Source organism: Gopherus flavomarginatus, chromosome 1 (genome assembly GCF_025201925.1).
Source record: "Gopherus flavomarginatus isolate rGopFla2 chromosome 1, rGopFla2.mat.asm, whole genome shotgun sequence".
NCBI classification, from domain to species: Eukaryota; Metazoa; Chordata; order Testudines; family Testudinidae; genus Gopherus; species Gopherus flavomarginatus.
In genome coordinates this window covers 265,539,809-265,566,717 of record NC_066617.1, presented here as the reverse complement: position 1 = coordinate 265,566,717, position 26,909 = coordinate 265,539,809, and positions in this window count along the sequence as shown.

Below are 26,909 nucleotides of genomic sequence, written 5' to 3'. Positions count from 1 at the left end.
AAGGTCAAAGGTTTCTTAATGAGTCTTCAAGCTATTGTTCAACAGAACAAAAAGCATAATAAAAGTTATTCAAAGTCAAGACAGTGACCAAGAGATAATAAAAAATGCAGTGTAATACAAATACTTGTAAAAAGTTTAAGTTTAATTCTAGCATCAGTGCTCCAAAAAGTACCAGTATCATGAGATACAAAACACTGAATAAAAAAATCTACTTTGCAGCAATTAAAATGAAATCTAACCAAAAAAAGCGCAACCTAGAAAAGGGCAGTGGAGTACTGGAAATATGAGATGAAATGTGAAGTAAGAAATATAGAAACCTATTTGTAGTAATAAATCTGTGAACAGTAAATTAGATGTAATTCAAGTTTTGTTTTTTTTAACTCAAACTTGCTTTTGTCAGAGAATAATTTGACCTGAAAGAGAGTTTCTCTATCTACAAAATGATCGTAAGCTTACTCCTCTACAGTTTAAGTCTAGTGTCCCGATTCTTCCTTAAGTTATATCAGTATAATGCTATTGACTTCAGTAGGGTTGCACAGGTGAACTTAGGACGGAGTTTGGCCCGAAAGATGTTGAAAGGGAGGATAATAAGTCATATCTTAATTTAAACTCATTAGATTGTTTGAAATATGGAAGGTTTTCCAATACATGGGGAACCACAAAACATACCAGAAAGTCAGTTATGGCCACTGGAAGATTTTGCTCCATATAAGCTAAAATAAATACAGCAAAAGAACCCGTCCAAGCTCTATTCTGGCTGGGACTGTGCTGACCCCCACAAGCCTTGCTGCCTGACACCTTGCATTGCCACCTCCCACACACACATTCCTCCATGCCCCACTAGGGAAGCGTACCGGACCTTTTTGATAAACTAGATATTTGTTCATTTGCTCTTACCAACTCATCAATTGGCAAGAGCAAACAGGATAAATGCTCATTTTTGTCAAAAAAGTCAGGATAGCCAAGACAGAGCTTAAAAAGGGAACTGTCCCAGCCAGACGGGAATGTATGGTCACCCTATCTCCAGGCACGTGGGTCCTGAAGGAGTCCGACCAGGGTGGGGGCAGACCCTGGCCTGCCTAATTGTGCCACTCCCAAAAGGCTGGAGTGATTCCCCATTCTGGAACTGGACTGACCCTGGCTGTACTGCCAGTGAGTGTGGCCAGGGGGCAGGGTGTGAAGCAGTGGGTCTCTGGAGGTGTGTGTGGGGGCTGCTGGGCAGTGGGGGGTCTCTTGGGATGCAGCGAGGGAGGTCTGTGTGTTGGGATGCTGGGCAGTAGGAGGTCTGAGAGGAGTGCTGTGTAGTTGTGGTGGTGGCCTGTGGGGAAGTGCATTGGTCAGTTGTGGTGTAGCTGTGTGTGGGGGTGCTGGGGAGGGCTGATGGTGTGAAGGCCACTGTGCATGTGTGGTGGAGGGTCTGTGTGGGTGGCTGCTGGGCATAGAAGTTCTGGGGGACACTGGGCATAGGGAATCGGGGGCTGTGTGGCACAGCATGCTATGCCCCATTGCCCCTGGCTGGCCCCTTGCTCTGGGGACCGACCTCCCCATGCCATGCTCCTTTGCCCCCGGGGGGCCCACAAATATGTTTCGTGCCAGGCCCATTCACGAGCAGGACTTTCACTCCTAAGTGACACAGCTATGGCAGCAAAACGTTTAAGTGTAGACCAAGCTGTAGGCACATAACTTAGTTACATACATGTAACAATCCTAGCTTTTCCATATATTTAAATAGCCATTTTTTCAAACATGGTTGTGTTATGATAGGCACCTTCATCAATTATTAGACATTCAAGTAGTTAGCTTGATTTTCAGAGTAGTGGAGCACTGAAGCTTCTATTAAAGTCAGTCGTTTAGGGTCCTAAATATGGATTTAGATGCCTAATGTTTGGCACCCAGGTTTGAATACGCTGATCAATATGCTTTTATAAAAAGAAAATAGGCATACACATCTATGTGAGAGTAGTCTTGGGGTAATAATTGTCTTGGGATTCAATTGCCCACATTTTTCTTATTAAAAGTGCACAATTTTAAATGTGCATTGGTCAGTTTGCACAAAGTAGTAACAATTCTAAAGCAATAATATAAATTTGAAGTATTGATGAATGGGTTAAATTTCATATGAAACAAAATAGATTGTAAGAAAAGACAGGTTATTTATCATTTGACTTTATGTCTGACTTGTCAGCCTTCCCGCTCCTCACTCTCACCTCCCTCTTTGACTGTCAATCCTATCAAATCTCATATTCACTAAAACAGCCACTCCCTCAACCTCACTTTCACTATGCATCACACTCTCTATGACATTGCCATACCCTAGTTCTGATGAAGGCACATAAATAAATGTGGCTTAGATTTTCAAAGGTGCTGAGCACAGTCAGCTCTCCTTAACTTCAGTAGGATGTGTGGATGCTTTTATTTGCCTACATAAAAACACAGCTGCCTAAATTAAGGAAACTAAGTTTGAAAATGTAGGCCTCTATCCTGATATTTATTTACAACACACCCAAAAGACATCAGTATCCAAAATATAGTCATAAGATTTGTAGGGTATGAAAAAAACCTACAACATTCTGACCAGAACTCAAGTTTGAGAGTGGAATTTCGTAGTCAGCCTTTGAAATGGTGACAAGTGAGCTCATTGCGTAGGTACAGTAACAGACTCACACACTATTCCTTCACATTGCATTTACTGAGCAGTTCTGGCAGCAGATCTAGAGGGAGACATATATGTTGCCCTCCCAGCTGGTGGCCATCTGCCTTAGTGACAACTGCCAGATGGAGGAAAGCACATGAAATCAAGGATCAAACACTAAATAAAAGAAAATTACTTTGAAAGCAACTTTGTCTTAAATTATAAATATAACATTTCTAAATGGCTTGCATGTTTTAATTAGGACAAAATGGGGTGTGAGGAGATAGAATATAAGAAAATCAACATAATCAGAATATGGCTTTGATATGACAGAATTACTGGTGAACTTGTTTGTTCTCACTGGAAAACAGACTCCACTGATTTAGAGATATGTTCCTTTTATGGAATCAAACTTATACATCAGACTAATCCAAGAAACCTTCTTTCCCGTTGGGCAGATTCATTGTGAACCTCTCATAACAGCATTTTTAGTTGCTAACAGTGCTTCTCAAAGTACTTGCTTTGACCCTCTTACACCTGAGCCGACTGACCCGCTTCAGGAACTGAACTCAGAGCAGGTCAAAGGAGATGAGTGTGATAACATTTATCAATCTGAACCAGGCCTAAGGCTGGTATTCAGAGCAGCGGTGACAGACTCCAGAGCAAGAAGCAATCATCCCTTCTTGGTATTGGGTATGGGGAAGGCTCATAAAGATAGGAAAACATACATGGCAGAAAATAATGGGTCCTGTCCAACTGACCATCACAAAACACATGCTTTCTCTCTCTCACACATACAGAATCTCTGCACATTTCCCAGTAACACAAACCACACTTTCTATATTCAAATCTAACGACTGTTTTGTATTTCAATTCTATTGAACACACGCTCACATCCAGTATATTGAACCAAAAATAATTTAACATTGAGAACCTAATATGAAACTACTAGTGTATCCTCAGTAAAGTTTGGATATGCTGCTTCATTAATGAAATGCCTCACTGGATGTTGTGAAGATTAAGTATCAGAGGGTAGCCGTGTTAGTCTGGATCTGTAAAAGCAGCAAAGAATCCTGTGGCACCTTATAGACTAACAGACGTTTTGGAGCATGAGCTTTCGTGGGTGAATACCCACTTCCTCAGATGCATGTAATGGAAATATCCAGGGGCAGGTATATATATGTGTGCTAGCAAGCAAGCTAGAGATAACGAGGTCAGTTCAATCAGGGAGGATGAGGCCCTGTTCTAGCAGTTGAGGTGTGAAAACCAAGAGAGGAGAAACTGGTTCTGTAATTGGCAAGCCATTCACAGTCTTTGTTCAATCCTGAGCTGATGGTGTCAAATCTGCAGATGAACTGAAGCTCAGCAGTTTCTCTTTGAAGTCTGGTCCTGAAGTTTTTTTGCTGCAGGATGGCCACCTTAAGGTCTGCTATAGTGTGGCCAGGGAGGTTGAAGTGCTCTCCTACAGGTTTTGGTATATTGCCATTCCTAATGTCTGATTTGTGTCCATTTATCTTTTTCCGTAGAGACTGTCCAGTTTGGCCGATGTACATAGCAGAGGGGCATTGCCATCATATGCCAGCAATGCCCCTCTGCTATGTACATTGGCCAAACTGGACAGTCTCTACGGAAAAGGATAAATGGACACAAATCAGACATTAGGAATGGCAATATACAAAAACCTGTAGGAGAGCACTTCAACCTTCCTGGCCACACTATAGCAGACCTTAAGGTGGCCATCCTGCAGCAAAAAAACTTCAGGACCAGACTTCAAAGAGAAACTGCTGAGCTTCAGTTCATCCGCAAATTTGACACCATCAGCTCAGGATTGAACAAAGACTGTGAATGGCTTGCCAATTACAGAACCAGTTTCTCCTCTCTTGGTTTTCACACCTCAACTGCTAGACCAGGGCCTCATTCTCTCTGATTGAACTGACCTCGTTATCTCTAGCTTGCTTGCTAGCACACATATATATACCTGCCCCTGGATATTTCCATTACATGCATCTGAGGAAGTGGGTATTCACCCACGAAAGCTCATGCTCCAAAACGTCTGTTAGTCTATAAGGTGCCACAGGATTCTTTGCTGCTGTGAAGATTAAATCATTAATGAGGATAAATATCTTGAAGATTGTGACTACTATTGATTTTACAGCCACCAATGTGTTTGCATCACAGTACAAGTAAAAAGGCACAATCCTTAATTGTAGGAAGAGAAAGAGAAACAACAGGGAAGCAATGAGATTATAGTTATTTAACACGGCAGAGCAATTTTATTTTCCAGGAATAAGAAGAGAGAGGCATTTAAAAAAAGTTTTTGTTAATACATTATTTGTATGGATGAGCATGTCAACATTTAAAGTATTATAACTAAGGAATTACAGTCAAACTACTGTGAAAACTCTTATTGGTGTGTAAACTTTATGGGAGTTTATCATTTGGGTGCCCTGCTTGTCTTTTCCTGTGGAGCCAGGGCTCATCTGAATAAATCCCAGTTGCAACAGGATAAAAACTGCCCCCAAAACTCTCTGATTGGAGAACTGGTTTTGGCTTCAATTACCAAAGCAACAAAGAGCCCACCTCCTCAGAAAGCAGACAGTGGAATTTGGGAAATGTCAGCAGAGAGGTTTTGAACAAGGCAGAAGCCAAGAAGCCATGCTTTTCCCTCCCAACCACCCCCAACTCCCAATGTATTAGGAAGTAAAATGGTTGACTGGGAGCAACACCGAAATAGAGGAGACTCACATCAGAAGCTTTACAGGGTCAGCCAAACTCTCAGTTTATCCTCTACAAGCTGCAGTATCTGCTGCCCAAGACTATATCCAAGCTATGAGCTAGGGGTGTGATTCCCTTGCTCGTGTACACATACGCTAGCTCAAGGACAGCTAGCTCGAGTATAACTAGTAGTGTAGCCACAGAAGCCTGGGCAGTGGCAACAGAGGCACAACTGAGCTGTGCACCACACAAAGCCATCGGAAAATGGTGGGTACCTCTTCAGCACAGCTCACCTCCACTGCTGCTTCCTGTGCTACCATGGTTACACTACTATTTATACTGTGAGTTTGTGTATACAATCAGGGGAATCACATCCCTAGCTCATAGTGTAGACATAGCCTGAGTGACAAAAACCCTGTATGCTATCTGTGAGAAGAGCATTTACATAGGGGTGACCGCTGAAGTCAATGGGAGTTTTGACATTTCCTCCACTAATCTATTTTATGGCCATCAATATCATATAATTGTTGCTGAAGGTAGTAGTTTTGGTAAACATGTCTATTTTTTGCACTTAATCTTAAAATCATTAAAGAGATTATGTCCACATTTTTTTAAAAAGATGTATGCTAGCTATTTCCTTCTGCCTCCCCATCAAAATTATACACAGTCAAAGCCAAACAGCAGCACAAACAATACATCTGTCAATAAGGCAACAATCTGTCTCAAATTACTGATACTCCCTCAGCCTGCTCAGTTGTGTCCCATAACATCATTCTCCAGACCATGATCACTACATCTCAGTCAGACTAGGCAGAGTCAATGCTTCTACTCTGAAAGGGGACAGCGTATAATACTTTATTAGGTATTCTTCTGCCTATTCAAGAAAGTTTTATTTTTTCTAAAAATTTCAATTATTTTCTGAAGAACAGGAAGCTGATGGAACTTCTATGAGAGAGCAGCTAAGGGATGTAATTTCCAGCTGGTCACGAGCTAAGAGGCAATTTTCGTTCTATTCTGTGTGTTCAGCAGAAGACAGATTGAACTGGTGCTCATGGAATGCCACAACACTTGGGACCCTACTTACAGCACTTGGGACGCATCAGTGGGACCCATCAGTGTCTGTAGAATGTAACCTTTCATTTTTTGTAATTACTTTTCTAGTCCAAATCACAGGACAGAAAACCTGTGACCCAATCCACTGCTGTCTGTGCAAGCCTGCAGATAGACAGACAAAAAGAATAGCTTTAACAAAGAGGTGAACTGTATCCACCTGTTGGAATTGTGTGATGACTCTGAAGCCTAATGATGACAAGTGACTTGGCAACATTATTAACTACTCTGTTGATTGTTTTGGCAGTAAAACCTAACTAGTCTAGGAATTTGGGATTATAGGTAGATTACCACCACCATTGCGCCACCCCCCCCCACCCCTGAGTTAGACACCTGGTGTGAAATCCTAGCCATATCTAAGTCAATAGGAGTTTTGCTATTAATATCAATGGGGCAAGAATTTCAATCCAAGTGATCTGCCTACATCAGGTAAAAGAAAGCATTGTTTTAAAATATCTGCATTCTTAATTATATCCTTCATTTCCAAATCCTGTGCAGGGGCCCAATCCAGCTCCCTTTGAAGGCAATAGGAGATTGTCCCTTAACGTCAATGGGGGTAGAATTAGGTCCTAGTTGATAGTATTTAAGGATATGTATAGATACCCACACATTCCATTAACTACTCTGTAGAATACACCTGCTAGATAGGGTAAAACAAATGAAGATAACCCTGAGGTACAAAAATAGTGGTGAAAAGTTCTAATGATTCAAGACTGAAATCACTTGATGATGACCTGATCTGGTCATTCCCTTGGGGGCACCTGGTATTGGCCACTGTTGAGAGACAGGATATTGGGCTACATGGACCTTTGGTCTGACCCAGTATGGCAGTCCTTATGTTCTTATTTTCACCCTCATACCTATACTAGGCAGGTAATTCTCGGCATTTTTTCTAATGATTCCAAAACTATTTTTATAGGAAAGGGATAATATCTTCTCATGTTCCTTCCCCATGGCAACATGTGTCTCTTTTCTTCCTCTCCATCCATTACTTCCTTCTACCTATGTTTGCTTTCTTCCTGCACATTATTTCTTTTCTATTATTTGTGGGTTGTCTAGGCTTTGTTTTCCATTATAATTTTGCTCTCTATTTGATTGTTGCCCCCCTTCCGCTCTCCTAAGGTGATGTTCCCATTCCCCTGCTCACTCTCCCTCTGTTTCCGCACTTAGCGAAAAGTTAAATATAGCTCAGAGGAGGGAGTTAGTGGTCATTGGAGGCTCCATAAGGCTGAGCCCCCTGTAATTCCATGGCTGAGCCACGTGCATTGGAAACAGAAAATAAAACCTTGAGCTAGCAGGCTGCCGTTTGAACCTGCAGCTCTGAACATTGTGTAAGCTGTTCCCAAGGCTGGATGCACTAGGTGTTGCTGTGAGAACAGAGAAGTGAGACAGTTAAGCTTTAGTGAAGAGGTTCATTTGCAGTGGAGGTCCCTTCTCTTCTCAGACCCTGGATTAGTCTAGCATTCTTCCCCTTTCCTTCACAACCAGTTAACTCAACCACCCAGATAAAAAACACTGATCCAGTTAGTTACAGAATCATTTTTATTCCTACTAAATCAAGTTATGACTAATTTAAAGCAATCAGAAGTGAGCAACGCTTTGATCAAAGAGATAATCACTTCTTCTTGGTATATAGATGTAACATTAAACCTCAAAAATTATCTTTAACTTTTGAGAGGAAGAAATTCTGCTATAAGTTACCATTTAACTATGTCTCATCAAGTTCCTCAGAGGTGTCAAAGAAACACAGTTAATGAAGCCCTAATCTACACTACAAACTTATGTTGGTTTAACTATGTTGCTCGGGGGGTGGGAGGAGTAAATCCACACTCCAGAGCAATGCAGTTATAAATCCACACCTTGGAGCAATGTGCAGTTATACCAAGCTGGCTCCCAGCGTAGATAGCACTATGTTCATGGCAGGGCTTCTCCTGTTGACATAGTTACTGCCTCTCAGGGAGGTGGAGAAGTAGTACCTGTGCTGACAGGAGAAGCTCTCCCATCAGCATAGGTAGTGTCTTCACTAAACGCTGCAGCAGCACAGCACTGTAAGTGTAGACAAGCCCAGGGCTGGCTCCAGGCACCAGTGAAGGAAGCAGGTGCCTGGGGTGGCCAATAGAAAGGGGCGGCATTCCGTCTGTTATTGGGGCAGCATGTTCGGGTTGGCAGCAATTTGGCAGTGGGTCCTTCTCTTTGGCCGCAACTCAGTCTCTCAGCTTCATTCTTCGGCGGCAATTCGGTGGCAAGTCTTTCACTCCCTCTCTTCCACTTTGGTGGGACTTCAGCAGCAGCTCATTCGAGGTGTTTTTTTTTTTTTTCCTTCACCGCTTGGGGCGGCAAAAAAGCTGGAGCTGGCCCTGGACAAGCACTTAGTGGTATGGAACAAATCAGACTTCTCTGTCTTGTGTCCCTCTTGTGCAGCTAAAAATCCAAATTATACCACACATCATATGTCATATATTATACAGCAATTAAAACAACTTTTTGATACTTCTAGCATAAAACTATCTTCAGATACAGAATTGTATTGTGCCTGTTCCAGACAAGTGTGTGTGTGTACGCACACACAGCGTTTTCATCTGCATTCATAAACTTCCTCTCCCTTTTAGGCTGTGAAAGTACAGGATGAACTTAGATTAAAAACATGCAGGTTTAAACAGATGTACAAACCATCCACTTCAATGGCAAAAGTGGAAGACAATATTCAAGTGGTTTAGCACAAATCTACAAGTTCATTGGGTAGATCTGATCTTGCAGTTTTGCACGGGGTTACCAGGGCCAGCTGTGTTCCAAATAAATTTGCTGACCTAAATGAACTTCCTATCAACAAGATTCTCACAGGCCCCCATTATTTCTCTTTAGCAATTAATCAACAGCTGTTGAAAAGCTATGAGTGTGCTCGTAATTTTCAGTAAAACTAATGATTCCCTATCTTCCAAAATGCAGAAGGAGGTGTTTCCTCCCAATCCCATTGTGAAGTTCCTGATTTATTCTTCAAATCAATTACCCTTCTGAACTCCCTTGCCTCCTGTCTTTTAGTAGAAAGAATCACAGGCTCTAGCATGGATAGTTTTAGCTGATGCCTAGAAATTCAGTCCTCTGAAGTAGTGAATTTTATTATAGATAGATATCTTTGTCAAGATTATATCATACACGCACAGGATGTATGGGTTACTTCTTTTGAATTGATGTAAACTTTTCAAACTCTCCTGCTCACAATGATTATTTTTCAGATTCCATATTTGCTACCATTCAGAAAAGGATTCCATTTGTGTAAATGCCACCAAATTAAAGCAGTGCTTCATGGCACACACAAGGTCTTCAATCCTGGTAAGAAAGCCACTCAGGCAGACCTGTATGCCACACAGCCCTGTTGTCTTCAGTTAGGTCTCTGCCTACACAGTGTTCCTTCCAGGAACAAGATTTAGGTTTGGACTGTGGTCTATCTGCATCCCTATTTGTTGTTTTTCGGACCTTGTTGCATGCATACTAAGAAAGGAAGGCAACATCTGACTTTTAAATGCTGATCATATTGTAATCACATATCAGAATACTGCTGAAGGTGACTACAATACAATAACCTATCAAAATATGCTTGGGACCGGATTGTAAACTTACTTGCACTGCTTTAAAGTAGTAAAGGAATAATTTAACTCCTTTGATGTCAAGAAAGTTACACCAATGTGAAATCAGAATCAGGCCATGAATGTTGGCTATATTACAATTACATGCAGCCAATTAAAATGAACAAAATAAATCACTACAAATGGAGACATTAACCAAGTTCTACATTTTGAGGGGGTGGCGGGGGGAACCTATTTTGAGGCTTGATCCTGAAAAACAAAAACAAAAAAGTACATGAGTAATCCTACTGAGTCCAATGAGACTCTTCCACTAGAAAAGTTTCTCACATGCCAAAGTGTTTTCAGGATCAGGCCCTTGAACTGTATTGCTCTCTGGACACCAATGATTACGTAATGCTCTTTGGACTTTGCTTCAGTTCAAGCAACCTGAAACACAATGCTGGTAATTCTGACCCAGGTCGGCCTTTGTTTTCCCTTGAAACACAAAAACAACATTCAACAAATTTGACTGATAAAAGATTTTTATCTTCCATGGGAAAGAAACTCTGGTTCTGTAAACTATACGTAATGTATTAGTAACAATGGTTTTCCACTTCAAATAAATTACAAACTAATGTTAGTGTTCTTAACAATGTTATACTAAATAATAACTCCTCGCAGACCAATTTGCATACAAAATGTAACATTTAAAGCCAAGTTACAATTAACACTTTATTATTATGGAAGTCTGTGGATTGTAATTTACTGAAGCAAATTTATATTTGCTGTAAGGTATTTTAATATTATGAAAAATTACCCACTGAGAATTGTTGTCACAATGGGCCAACTTGTATTAAATTGATGGATGCTTTATAAATGCATCTAATATTAATAGTAATAAATGACAACTCTTTCCTCCCGCTGTTCTTTCCATCCCCCCACTCTGAGAAAAAAATCAGGATTAATTATCATGCCTCTTGGTAAATGAATGATTGTAGCTCAAACCCTATTCTTCTTAGTGTGATGGTGGCAAACAGATCAAATGGGTGACTGCACTGATTTGAATAAGGGAGTAATGATGTAGGGAACATGCAAACTGAAAAGAAAAAGAAGAGAAAAGCATATGCTATGATAACGAAATGAAAACTGGTGCAGGAATAAACCCAAGGAGTCTTGCTCAGGAAAGGTGAATCACGCTGGAGCCTCATTTGCCCTTAAGTTAACATAGTAAATCACCTACCAATGATAATGAAAGTTCTCATTCCCACAAAATTAGATAATTAAATTCTAAATGTTCTTTAACTTCTAATAACATAATCACTATGTAAACCTAGATAGAAGTGATACATGGATTTGAATGTAAGGGATGTTATTTCCCATTCACTCTCCTAAATTCATACTTCCAAATGTAAAGTATGGTTTTCATTTTGATTTGCAGAAGTTCAGTTCATGGTGTTTGTCACAGTTGAAGGAAGCTGCATCTGTATTGCCTCTTCTGGGTCCACCAAGGACGCCTACTCTAGGATCTCAATTCCTCAGCTATCATTTCTCCCGGACAGAGACCTGCCTCTCTTTGCCTCCAGACTAGGTTTTTTTCAGATTGGACAGTTCTCTGCCTACACTGTGTTATTCCCAGGAAGCCAGACTGCCTAAACAGGCCAGTATCTGTACTTTGCTCTCTCACCAGAGGCTATAAACTGCATAATTGCCCACTGTTGTACAGCCCTTTATAAGCAAGCATATTTATTTTTACGGTGAACGCATTACAGAAAAAAACATAAAAACCAACAGAAGAATTTATATGTATGCTAATAAGCTTACCAGAGATTCCCTCCTCCCCCAACTCAAACCAAAGGCTTTAGCAGAAGTCAATCCTTCATACCCCACAAAAGGATTTTCCTGTGGCTACAAATTCATAACAGCTTTAGCTCAGAACAAGCACATCCATGCGTAGATCAGTCTTTCCTTTATACAGCTTGGGCCTTTGATTTTCATGTGATGGGGTGAGGGATAGGGGTGTGGCAAAAAGGGACCTTACCTCAACCTAAGTTATCTTGGAGGGAAGAGAAGTAACCCATCTCTGACCACTCCTGCATTACCCAGAGGAACAAGCTGAGCCTCCCTGCCTGTGGAAAGAGGTGGGTCACTTATAACTCCATCACACTTCTTTTCCTCCTGATCTACCTAGCAAGGATGCACCAGCAAGGCCTTGCCTACTGGTTTGGAGGTTGGGTTAAAGCCTGCAACCCAATTACCCTGCCTGCCTGTGAGACCCTCAGGACTGAGCCTGAACACTGGAGAAAATGGCACGCAGCTTTCAAAGCTCCTCACCCTCTTGTCACAGAAACTCCTTCTCAGTTGCTCCTCTTACCTGCATCAGGTCCCTCTGTAAGGTGGAGTGCTCCCACCTGCTTACTAGATAAATTCCCAATAAGTAACATACCCCTAATGGACTAGTAGCTTTATTTTGAACTAACCTGCTAGAAAGAGCAGACACACAGGAAAACCAAATCAGATTTACCTCAGGAACTGCCTAAAAACAGGAGAAAACTTAGGTTTCCAAATAAATACACTAAGCAGTTGAAAGGTCATAAAATATACTAACACGATCTTTATACTACTCCCTACACCCAGATGAAAAGCTATATTAAACTATTACTCTATACACATACATACAAAAAACCCACACCCCACTTTAAACACTAACAGTCTCTTCTGTGGCTCTTTAGTTTGATAGCCCCAGAAAGGGTGAGTGCAATGACAATAATGCCCCACTCACCAGGTTAAGGCTTCACTCAGAACATCACATAGATCATCACAGCAGTGCCCAGACCCCTGCTTTTTCCTTTTTGTGCAAGCCCCAGATCTTCACCTTCCACAGACACTCTGGCTGGAAAGGTCATTAGATGCTGTTCCACAGTAGAGTTGAGGGAGTGAAGTGGGTGAATGCTCTGCCTGAGTACTTTCCAGGACGAGTGGCCCGCTCACCCCCAATCGCTGTAGGCAAAGGTTGACTAAAAAGGAGAGAAAGAGAGACAAAGGGGGCAAAAACCCTCCTCCTCTGAGCTGCAGACTTCCCTGCCTGCTGTGAGGTGGCATCACCATTGCTCATGCTGTGCACAGCTCCCGCAGGTCTTTGCCTCAGGATTGGACTAGAGAAGCCTCTCCAGAACCAGCTGCAGCTACCCCGCAGGACTCACTGCCTTCTCCCTGAACTTGGGCTGCTGGGAACTAGTCAGGGCTCCCTGCATGGCTAGTCTCAGGGCAGCATGTGTGGGTATGCAGTGGCGTGGTCACTGGGTCCCCTCACTCCATTCACTCTCATTGGCTGGGTATCTGTGACTGCCCCTTGCTCTATACAGCCTATCTCTGATCCTCCAGGCCTTTCCCTACAGGTCTCATCTCTGGTACTGCTGTTTATGCCCCTCCATGGGTTCATGCCTCTCCAGTGCTGCTGTTCACACCCCTCCTCACTTCTGGCCCCAGCTCCTCACTCTACCTTGGACTGTTCCATCTGTCTCTTTCCCCAGCATGCACAGAGAACAGGACCTGAGCTGGGGCTCCCTGATTGGCCCAGCTGCCTGCTCAATCAGATGACTTGGGACACTGGCTATTTTCCATTGGCCCTTGTCAGGAGCTTTCTGATTATCATGTGTGGAAGTCTTTCCAGAATTAAGTCCCAAGATCCTGATTCCTCTTCAGTCCCTCCACTTTTTCCTGGTATGGGAAAGAGGGCAACCAAAAACCCACCAACTTTTACTAAGGAGCCAATTGTCCTCCTACATTCAGATTTTAGGAACCGGTGATCAGCATACAATGGTTCCCTGCTCAGGCACAGCTTCAAAAGACTGGAGTCTTGCCTAACTGAAGATGGAAACTTGCATTCACTCTCCCTAGAGATATGCCAGGCAAACCATTTGCCCCTGTTTGTCCAAAGTCCATTCATGTCTTGCCCATTGTTCAAGTTCATAACAACTTCCCAGGATTCACAATAGTGCCTAATTTTAGCATTTAATATAAGGGACTCCAAAGATACTTAAACATAATGCAATAAGGTTTTTCAAGGATATTGCATGAAACTGTCAATATGTCACAGTGTTGACTGGGAAATATCCCATTAAAAAAATTAGAAAGGGTCATAAGATTACTTAAAATTGCAAGTTGCTAGGCAAATACTGCAAAATATTATAATCAAATATCTGCACAATTATTTTAGTGATTTTCCTACAACTACATACATACCCCTTTGTATTTTAACCCATGAGCATTCATGTAAATTCTTTTCAGTCACATTGAAACTGGCATAAGCAAATCTCAAAATCACTTGGGTGCGTTCACCTATTCAAAGAACAGAGACATTCCCATGTGACTTATCTGATTACTCAGAACTTCAACATGAGTTCAACCCTTTCAAATCTGAAAGAATCACTCAGAACTGCTTGAGATCAATCCACAAAGTAAATAGACACACAAACACACAAGCACACATAATCTTCTCATGGATACACTGTAAGTGCAGAGAGTCTAACTTTAGATAAATAATTCTTTGTGAATTATTCACCAATCTCTACTTATATCTGATAAACATCATGTATGAAAAAAAATATTTCACTTAATAAATTCACATTTGGGTTATAATTGATTTAGGTAAAAATATATTTAGGCATAATTGGCTAATTATCAGTAGTGCAGAATGTGGTAATTACTCAAAGGGCAACATACATTCAATCACCCACACAAAATATACATATACATTTCATAAATTTGTCATGTTCTCACTTTAATGAAGGTGAAGGTGGATTGTGCATGTGCAAGCCTGAACTACACTACCAAGCAAGTTCACTGGAACAAATTCAGCTATGAGTATAACTCAGTTGACGTTAGTGGATTTACACCCACTTAAACTATCACTGAGGGCAGGTCTATGCTATGGGGTTAAGTTGACCTGAGTTATGCAATTCCAGATACATGAATAACGTAGCTGGAGTTGATGTACCTTAGGTCCACTTACTGTAGTGTCTACACCGTGCTGGGTCTATAGGAGAAACTCTCCCATCGACTTATCTTATGCTTCTCTTTCTGGTGGAGTACCAAAGTCAATGGGAAAGCTACCAGTGGTCGATTTACTAGGTCTTCACTAGGCCCACTAAATCAACCCCCATGGATCCATCGCTGCTGCGTTGATCCACCAGTAAGTGGAGATAAGCCCTAAGTTTAACTTCATATGCATGAGTATATATGTAAAATCAGTGTTTCCTGCTTTCTTTCTCTTTGTTCTTTTTTTTAATAAAATAACAATGAAACATACCTTCAGTTAAGATTACTTTATAAATGCATTTAAAATTCTAATAATATATTTAGATATGTTAACAAATAAAGTTAAAACAGCATATGTACTCAGAGGGACAGGGGAAAATAACCTGCAATACAATGTCAAATTAATTAAATCTTTCTCATGTTAAACAAACAAAAACAACAAAACAGATTGTTTATTTAAAAATATTAAATTATATGGTAACAGAAATATTAAATAATATGTTTTTTATGTGCAGTGTAAGTAAGAACTGTGCTGATGGAATTTTAGGTTTTGTGTTTCCAGATTGAATTATTGTGATTTCAGTTGTGCAAACTTAGGCACTGATCCTACAAAGACTTATTCATTTGCTTAACTTTATGCCCTGAGTTGTCCCATGGAAATCAATGGAACTAATCACAGATCATAAAGTTAAGCATGTGTGGAAGTCTTTCCTGAACTAAGACTTTAAAGTGTGGTTCCACTATGAAAAGTGCATTACGAGTATGGCTGGTCAAAAAATATATATAGTCAAAATGTATGAAAATGTTGACTAGTTCTAATAGTGAAGTTATATGCACTGCATTTTAGGTGCCCCTCATATCAATTTTGCTGAGTTTATAGGATAGTTTTTCTAACTGCCGACTGTACAGCTTTGGTCTTGGATCTGAAAGACAAGATGAGTTCTTTTTGGCTTATGTATCAACCCAAGTCATAAATATTTTGTGATCCAAATTCTTCCAGTTTCACATTTGCACGAGGCAAGTTGCACATATGGTAAGAAAAGGGGCAAAGGAGAGTTTTAAGAGGGGTTTTGAAGGAGGATAATGAGCTGCTAGTTTTGCATATGTTTCCATGGAGATTGTCACAGGTGTGAGAGAAAACACAAAGGTGATTGTTTGAAACAGGTGGGAGATGACATCATGTGTCAGTCGGAGGTGGGAGCTGACCTTTCAATAGTGAATGAGAGATAATAGGTAGGTAGGGTGGGGACAGGTCATGAAGGCCCTTGAAAGTGAAACAAATAGCTGATGTTTGATGTGATAGAGAAGGGGGAGCAACTGAAGGGATGCAAGGAGATGGGTGACCCCCATCTTGTAAGTAGTTTCCGAGAGGTTGCAAAAGTCTTTAACATCTCCAAAGTACTGATCACTAACACATAAATAACATTAATGAACAGTTCTATGACAAATCCTAGCAAGTGCTATTCATTGGTAAAATAGAGGTAATGACAGTGACCTCCTTTGTAAAGCACTTAATGATCTACTGATGACAAGTGTACATAAGAACTAGGTGACAGTAGTAGCATTAGTAGTAGTTCTTGTTTTCCATTAATATTATAGATTTTATTTGTTTTTAATTTGTATGATCTTACATTTCTATTTTAATAAACTTTTGCAATAAATATTTTATTCCCCATAAAAGTTTTTGTTTGTTTTCCCACACTATTAATGTACTTCTACAAACTCCATCATAGATTAGCTAGAAAAGAATACCAAAGAACAGATATACAATAGCACCCTGTTTTTTGAAGACTGGAGCTTTGTTGTTGTTCAGGCTAAATTATCTATGTAAAGCACCAAGACACCTACAAGTAATTAGCCATGGTTTATAAAGTGATATGAAAGTTTTCTACTCTGACCAAATCAATTTTCACCAGTTTCACTTCTGCACCTGCACCCAGTGTGGATCCAATGTTCCAGAATTTCTTGGAAATTCATGTAAAAGAAATTTTGGTTTAGGTATCCACTGGAAGAAAAAGGAGGATTTTCTTATCACAAAAAGTGGCCAGACAATTTTAGAATGCTATTATTCAATAAATACATAAGGGCCCTTATCAGTCAATAATTTTACATTGATTTTCCTCCCCATTTTGTAAAAAAAAGCAAGTCCAAACTGAAGCTGCTGCTGCAAAAAAAAACATCTTGATCCAAGTTCCCTACTGATGTAAATAAGTATAACTCACTTTAGAGCAGCTATGCTCATTTATATCAGCTGTGGATCTGGCCCGTTTATTTACACTGAAAGGCCCTGATGCACCAAACTGATCTAGTGAGGCCAGGTGTGTGCCTAACACACTAAATTAAGCTGTTTAACTAAAATGAAAACATAATTAAACTGTTTTAAATCAAAAAATTTTTAAAAATTACTAGAATCACTTCATAAACAGAATACTTAAATAAGGCCTGGGGTCAGGCCAGTACTTAGGTATGTGCTTATCTTTAAGTCCATCAAAGTTAATTATGTCTACACTAGGAAAAAAAGGTTTATTTTTAACATGTTAGCTGTCATATGTTACCTAATATATGTTAAAATCCAAGTTGTAATTTTAACACTTTAGCTGAGTGAGGTAAACCATAGACTCTTCCCTAGGGTTTATCCCAACTAGCTAACTAATGCTGGAACTACAGCTTGCCTAGTCTACTCTCAGATTATTAACACACGATAGCTAACATGTGTTGCTAATGCATCTTTTCCACATCCCCAACTGCTGATGGGACTGAAACTCTTCCCCAAAGCTAAACATATTGCCCTGAACTGAGGCCCTAATACTGTACCCTTATCTAGTTCATGCAAGACAAGATGACATTTTCCTTCAAAACTCATTGGCTGTGAATACACTACAGACTTCTGTGGTCACAGCTATCTTGCTCAGGATGTGAAGAGATGTAATACCTGACAGACATATCTATGCCAGCAGAAATCTGTAGCGTACAACCTGTAGATGCAATTATACTGGCAAAACTGTGCTTTTACTGGTATAACTTGTTTCATTCAGGGTTGTTAGAAAAAGCTACACCAGTAAAAGGGCTTTTTGCCAGTATAAACTGCATCTACACTGGGAGCACTTTGCCAGTGTAGTATGCCAGTATAGCTATACCAGTAAAGAGTTCCTATTGCAGACAGATATCAGAGGGGTAGCCGTGTTAGTCTGGATTTGTAAAAGCAGCAAAGAGTCTTGTGGCACCTTATAGACTAACAGACGTATTGGAGCATGAGCTTTCGTGGGTGAATACCCACTTTGTCGGATGCATGTCACATTCACTCACGAAAGCTCATGCTCCAATACGTCTGTTGGTCTATAAGGTGCCGCAGGACTCTTTGCTGCTATTGTAGACACGTCCTTCATCATTCAAGTGTGTTGCACCTCTTGCCCTGAAGTAGTTTTAATAAATGCATTATTTAACTTGGGTCTATTGTACAAACAGACTGCGTTGGTATTATATGTACACACAGAGTATGTAACAATGATTGTCCTTTCGACCCCATGATAGATGGCTTCTTTCTGTTTGTTAATAACAGTGATTGAAATCAGTCCTACAGCAACAGATGTTATGACACAAACAGAGAATTATGCTGGTTAGTATAAATAGTTAGGTTGTGAGGTGAAATTTCAGGGAAATATTTCCTGTTTAGATAGATTTATCTTCAATAATTAGTGATAGAGGGGAGAAAAGATCCTGTAAATATAGGTGAAACTGATATGTTTTAGTAATATCTTTTTAAAGTTTGATCTGACATGAAAGCTTATATTTAAATGAATGGTCGCTTTCTCTACCTTCACACAGGCTCAGATGCACATACCTGATCCTAAACCACTTATTAAACTACGTGTCCATTTTAAATTATAATTGTGTATCTTTCTGAGCTAATACGTATACCAAGGAGTTAAGGTCAACATCTCTAATTGGACTGGAAGGCAGTAAACAGAACACCCAATAGTCTCTACTTAATAGCAGAGTACCTAGCCTATTGCAGTTTTGGACAAAGTAGCATAAGAAATGTAGCCCTAAATATTAAAATATTTATCAGATTTACTACATACTTCTCACTTAGCAGAACTATGTCTCTTAGGAAACAACTTGAATTATCAGTTAAGAGAATAGAATATCAGAAGAGGCAACAGATAGGTTACTAGCATAGATGCATTTTGTTACAGGATTAATTAATTTTTTCTCATATGGTGCCTTAGAGAGGACACAGTAGTGTACTAGGACAAAATTAACAAAACTAGTGGTGGGTCAAGGAAAAGATGTCTGATCCTTGAAATAAAACTTTTTAAAATCCAGTGATAAAAAGTTTCAGCCTTTCCATAATTTTGAACAATTCTATCATGTCTATGTTTGTTTCAAGACCAATCTTCCAACAGAAACATCTTACTCACATTAAGACCAGTATAACAATTTGAGCACAATGGAGAGTCCTAACACTTTATGAAAGAATAGTTCAATTATATAAGGTTTTGGAAGGGTTTCTGAATTCTTCTGGTGTTTAATTTCTTTTCATTTTTGCCCTTCCACTTATAAAAGTAGTAGTTATTTCTAATGCAACCACTCGCATTTAGTGAAGAGACAAGAATTCAGGTAAAACTCTCAAAGAATTTATGATTAATCAGGAAGAAACATCTTTTCTCATAAGGTATAGATTTAAAGGAGTATTGTAGTTCATTTTAGAAGAGGAATTGGAAATATTATTGCCTACCAGCAGAGCAAGAAAACAAGGACCCTTTGCTTCTTAAATGTTGGGAACCTGGCTTATAATGCCATTTTTTCATATTGAATTTCTTTAGGCTATTTTTTTAAAACAATAAACAACCACAAAAGTTTGTGTTTAAAAGCCCTATGATATGTGCAAGTAATATTCAAAGCAAATCTTGAACTGATTAAGACCTAATCAAGCAAAGGAAGTATAATTTAGTGTAGTAAAGTTGAACTTTACTACTATGAACAGTGGCATTGATTTCATCTGCACTGCTCACAGTAGGAAAGTTAAGTATATGTATAAGTGTTTGCAGGATCAGGGCCTTAACTGGACCCCATTATGCTTTGAATATCACTCCTCATTGAATTGAACAGGCCAAGGAGGGATTTATTACTAGCTTTACTAGTAATAGTAAATATCAGCTGCTATCTGACTGGAGACAGTTTTCAGTTAGATGGATTAAAAGATCATTTGCTTACACTGGCCCAGATCCAAAAAGGAATGTCTTTCTCACTCTTTCTCTGGGTCAGTTAATTCTTAATCATTTAATACACAATGGAACATCTTCAACAAGAGACTGAGTGACTCAGACTATCCCATAGTCCAGTCATTAGGGCACTTACCCCAGTTCAAATTGCTCCTTCTCATTAGTCAGTGAAGTCTCCCACATCCTGGTTGAGCACTTTAACTACTTGGGTAAAGGTTATAAGGGTGATCTCATCCTCCCTCCCCCCACCCACCCACCCATTTTGTATGGAGTTAGGGGTGCTCAGCTCATGCCAGCCTTTTGGTGCTGCCCCACCTATCTTCAACTGGTTTGATGATCATGCTGGGAGTTAACCATTAGTTAGGTGCCTGGATGCCTGCCTGAGACAGCAGGCTTCATACCCAGGGCAGAAAGTTAGGTGCCTAGAGAAGTTTGCAGCAAAGGTTTAGGCTTTGAGTGAGTTCAAGGTTCAAAGTTCAGCTGAGTGGATCACAGCGGTGGATCACCGTGGTGCTTAAATATGGGCCTAATTTGGGGGTTTAGGCCTAAGTCCCTTTCTGAATCTGAGCCATTGTGATTGGAACTGCCTGACTCCTTTAAAAATGGTTTATTTATTCAAAAATATCATGTAATTATTTTGTTTGTTTGGAAAAATAATATTTGACAACCTTAATTATGGCCATTGCAGGTTCAGTGGAAAACATTTATTTTTAAATGAAAGTTTAGAACTTGCAAATTCTTCTTCCAACTTATTGCTAATATAGGGACAAATTATTCTTTCCACGTTCCCTCAACTTAAAAATAGCTGAGAGAATTTTGCTCAGACTAGTCTAGAAAAGTCCACTTTCAGTCAGACAAAAAGTAAAGTAAACATTTCAGAAATGTATACACATGTGCAGGTGAAATCCTGGCTCTCCTGAAGTAAAACTTCCATTCACTTCAGTTGGTCCAGCATTTCCCCAGCAAGTGAAAATGGAAACTGTTTGAAATCTTAACTTCACTCATTCCTGGTGAAGAGTATGGCTCCAAATATGAAATCAGTCCTACGCAGATGGACCCTTTCTATCGAGTCCCTCTGAAGCCAGTGGCACTTTCATAGGCCCAGGGCTCAACTCACACAGATCAGATTGAAGATTGGACCTATAATTGTAATTGAAATACAAATTGTGTTGGAATTCATCTGGAAAGACAGTGTTATACAAAAGTAGTCAGTATCATTAAATGAAAACTGATTCACGGGTTTGGCTATTTTTCTCCAATTACTCTTCGCTAATCTAGTAATATTCATGAGTCAGGTAGTCAATATGTCCAACAGCTGAAAAAGTATTGGTTAGTTATTACATTGTATTGTATTCTCAACCTCCTAAAAAACTTTAACAATAATAAATGGCGCTATTAATTTCTATGTAAGGAAACAAATGAGTTACTATACATAAGAGAAACTAGATAATCTTTCAAAATGTTCATTTCATATACTTCTCACAGTGCCCATCAGTCTAACATATTACCTTTCTTAAATTCATTATTCCTATTTATAAGAACTCCTGACATTTCTAATGCTGCTGATACAAAACAGACACAAATGTGCATTGAAATTGATGTGTTAAAGAAACAGACCTGTTATCATAACTCTCTCAATCACATTTTTACCTGCTCCTGGGATATTTTACTTTAGCCCATGGGAAACATACTCAGCTACAGCAAGAGATTGAGTCTCATCTTGAAAACTATTTTGCTCTTTTGTAAAAATCTACCTTTTACTATAAAAACAGAATCACCGTTAAAACAAATTGCAGGTTAAGTAGAGAGCTCCTTGGGATGTTTATACTTCACCAGTAATTTCTACTTATTTTCTATTATACTTATAAGCAAACTAGCAATAAGACACAACAACACACACATAGGTGAGTGAGCCTCATTAAGCATTTAATTGGGGTAGGTAACATTCTACAAAGTCATTGTAAAAAAAAAGAAACAGAAAAGAATTCAGCACCACATTACATATGGCCAAACCTGTTAAAATTGGTTGCAAGACCAGGTGCAGAAACTAACTTCTCACAACCCACATTCAAACAGCTAATTTTTGATTCTGAAAGGACTAGTTTAAATTGCCTAGAGATATACAGACATAATGCAGAAGCCCTGGCCTCCATGTCTGTGAATATTGTATACTAGAAGTATACACTGCTTTTAAGGCTTGAAGAACCATGAGTTATTCATACAACTTATTTTTTGGTCTCAAGAAATGCCAGATATAAACTGTTAAAAATAGCCATTTCCCTTCTCCCACTTACATTCCTCAGAAAAAACGTTGGCTATATGCCAAAATAATAACTAACACAGAAACATTCTCAGGCTGGGCTAATGCTGTTGCTGCTACAGCCACAGCTATTTCATTAAGAATGCCTGGGAGCTGCCAGAGCAGCTGTAGCAGGCAAGTGGGGAGTGCTAAACTGAATAAGGCTGCCCACGCCCTCCCCCAGACCCAGTATATGGCTCCAGTGGCCCACTCACCACTCTGAGGAATCACAGGAGCTCTGTGCTTGGCAGGAGTTCTGCCAACTATCAAAGAGTGAAGTGATGGGTTAGGCTCTCCTCCGTGAGCATCCCCAGAACCCAGCACCTGCATCCAGTGTCCCATCTCCCATCTGGGATATCTGTCAGCTAATGTAGTGAGTCCTGTAATGCAGTTGGTATCAGTCTGTGCTGCAGTACTGAAGGGTCAGTGTTAAAACCATGCTGACAATGTATGATGCGGCTGGGAGCAGGAATTGTTACAGATGCACATAGTAGAATTTGTTTTAACCTTTAAAAAAGCTATTTTACATGTTAAAACCCCATAAAAATATGACTGCCTGACCCCTTGTGTGTATACGCTATGACATAGTCTTCAACTGCTTGAGCATAGACTTTTTTTTTCCATCCGACCCCACCTCGTTCTGTGAACAGGATGGAGGCACAGAGGACAGAATTAAGGTTGTGTGGGAAACTGAGAAGTCTGACATATCCTAACTTTTAATTGCTTAACTTTATAACCTACATGTCATTATTGTAACTTATTTTAATATAATTTTATACTAGATATTGCAAGTATTGCAAACAGAAGCAATTATACAGCAGATAATATAATTATTTAAATATTTTTATTTTATTCACAGACATGTTTTAATTATTTTGTAATTTTAAATTAAAAACTGTATAATAAAACTAGGTTAAAAATGTAATGTTTGCACAGTTAAGAATTTAAGTTCCAGATAAATTCCTGATATAAGTTCCTGATATAATACTTAGTCCTGCCTTGAGTGCAGGGGCTGGACTAGATGACCTCTCGAGGACCTTTCCAGTTCTATGATTCTGTGACAATTACAAATTCTATGTTGTACATGCAATCTTAATTCTTCCCTTGTGACTCTGCATTACAATCTGAAGTTTAAATATATAATCAGATAATATTTTCCAAATACTGCAACTAAAAGTGAGGCATCTGTGAAGATTGAGGACCTTTTCCCAAAATTTCTCTCTTCATCTCTTATATCTTCATATGGTTATTGGGTCAGGTAAATGGATTTGGATTTCCACATCTGTTAATGGAGAATAATAAAATACCACAGGAAAAAGGTAACCTGATATTCAGAGGTATCTGTGGGACTCTTTAATCTTATCCCTACTTATAACAAATGTGATGTAGGCTAATAAGATCAGAGTAACATGCTGTTACTAACATTGTAGATGGAAGGAGGCCAATTGCTGTAGCTAGCAACTTTCATTTGCCTAGCTATCGTGTGTAATCCATAGGGATTCTTGTCTACATCATTAAAAATGTGTTCTAAATGTTTTCCCCAGTTGCTAGTAATAAGCCATAGATCTCCAGTGAGTTGTTGATATCCCCAGTTACCACAAATTGCCTATTATTTGAGTGTTGCGGACCTATAAAAAAGCCATTGTCTCAATACTGCCTAGCTCTGAAGAGAGCAGTAACTGCTTGTAGTTCCTGTAGCTGGGCTTTTTGCTGTGGAAATTCACAGATTTCATCAGCAGCCATAGCAAAGGCTGCTCACGCTCCCTACTTTCTCAGAACAGGAGAGGAGAATATTTAATGTCAAAAAGAGCTTGGATTTCATTTTTGTATTCTAGTCCTCTCTCCCCACTTTAGACATCTAGGAAGATATGGCAGAAACGTCATCTCCTGTAATAAAAAAATATTAAGGCTGTCTTGGATCCTGGGGGATATGCTAGATTTCCAATCACTTGTCCTCCTACTACCACATGGATGTCATTCAGAACATAAGTAGCAGTGCCCCAAAACAAATAGGGTGAGGAAAGTAGAAAAAAAAATTCCACCCACCCCTCAGCTAAACAGAAAACTTTCATTAGATAGAAGACCTTAATTAGCACCAGCTGCTGTCATTCACCCAAAGAGCAACAGTTGATAGCCTTGGAGCGGAAAGTTGAGTTACCTCTTTGTATCATGTAAGTAGTTTGAAATTATTTCTGGAGTAGAGCTATCAATTGATCAACCAATTAAGTACTGAATCCCAGCTTCTTTCAGTGTTAGGTGTTGGGGTGTCAAGCTTAAGAACAGTTTGGGTGGTCTAAAGCAAGTAACAGCTGTGTGAAGAAATTGACAGGGCAAGTAGAACCAAAGTAACAAGGTGAATGGGGGAGAGAGTGAAAGACAAGCCAAAGTAGCAGAATTAGATAGGTTCATAAAGTGCATGTGTGCCAGTATTTTAGTGTAAAGATAGCACAGATAGTGCATTTACAGAGATTTAAACTTGATTAGAGTTATGCAAATTGGGAAGATGACCACACACAATAAGAAAAAAGTAAACTCAACAGAAATGTAATGTATTATTCTGACAGTCTGTACAGAAAATTGCAAGAAGTTTCTAGGAATTGCCATCTCATGGGAAAGCAACACAAATCAACCTTGAATGGATTCCATGACTGTACTTCAAGTAGAAACTATAAATATCTTCCCAACAAGGAGTCCAGTGATTTTTTGGTTGGGATTGCAAGTACTTCCAAGCAGAACCTCTCATACAGAATGTACAACTCTCAGAGACTTCTAACCCCCAAAATCTTTCTTCCTCATTTCACCAGCTCTCTCCATTTTCTTCCCATCCTGAGCACCTGGTTCTTTACCCATGTAGAGAGTGAGCCCTCCACGTGTAAGGTATGGTGTGTACACTTCTTTAGCGGGTGCTACGTAAAGGCTTTCAAGCATCTACTCTCAGCTAATATAGAACAGAGATGGATTAAAGTACTGTCCACACTTCAGCTTTAAAGAGAGTTGTAACCGGTTACTGGAATGGTTGTCTCTAATCATGGTTTGCAGCCACAGAACAACACAGTTAAATCTGATGTGTGACTGTGGTCAGCAAACAGAATTTCAACCATGCTAGAAACCTCATCTTACACTTCATCTTCCAGTCACCACTCTTGTTTGCAGTGTGGATAGGAACACCTTAATCATGTTGGAAATCATGGTAGCTGGTCCTCCTTCCTCCCAGCTACCTAGGCCACATCCTGTATGGTGTCTAAGATGCTCTTGGTGGCTTTTTAGACAGCTTTTATACACCCCTCACCCATCCTTACATCTTCCAGCTATTGGTCTAGTTCCCAGCATACAACAGAGAAAACAGCTCTCCATGGACCACCAGTAAACTCTACATGGGCCACAGTTTGAGAATCACTGGATTGGTGTTTCATTTTTCCCAGGGATTTAGCTGCTACACTCCCTGCCTCAGTTGAGGGGTGCACTCTTGAGGGGCCTATTTCAAAGAAAATCTATGAGTTTCCTGTGCCCTTGGTTCCTCCTTTTGAGAGCTTTGCAATGAATATGTATTGAAGCAGCTGTCAAGCTTTTGTTTTCCCATTCCTTACATATAATCTTTACTCTTATCCTTGAATTATTCTTGTCTGTTTATTTCCTATTTCTCACCACTTTGGAGGTGCTATATCTAGCAAAGACATTTATGAAAATGTATAGTGACTTACTTTATATATTCCATATATATAATGTGCTGTTTCCATCTCGCTGGGAATTAGGAAGCTACTAGAAATAACAAGCAGTTTGTTCTTGTGAAATTTTGAGTGCAAGATCTAGACCAAAGGAGTTTAGATAAATTTTAAATAAGCATCTGAACGTTTGGATGCTTAACTGAGCCTTTTGAGATTTACTCATCACTAACTGAAACAGTGTTACAAGTAAAAAAGAAATATAAGTATGAAATGGAATCAATAAATAATTTAAGAAACACAACTTCACTCTCTTTTGCTTTCTCTTTGGATGGAATTTTCCCTAACTCATTTTTTTTAAATCTGTATCCTATATTCATTTGATGGCAAATGAGAAAGATGTAAATTAAAACTAGTGGCATTTTCATATACCCCTACAGTTTTATATTTGAGTCACAGTTTGAGATCAACCAATACCAAACTGAATCATGCTGAACGCTGACACTTTTATCCTGAAATATATGTCCAATATTCTCTTTTGTTATTTGAACTTTTGCACATTCTCTCTATAATATGTATATTTGTACATACACAAACTTTATATATATATGCACACATAGAATCGCGTATCAGAGGGGTAGCCGTGTTAGTCTGGATCTGTAAAAG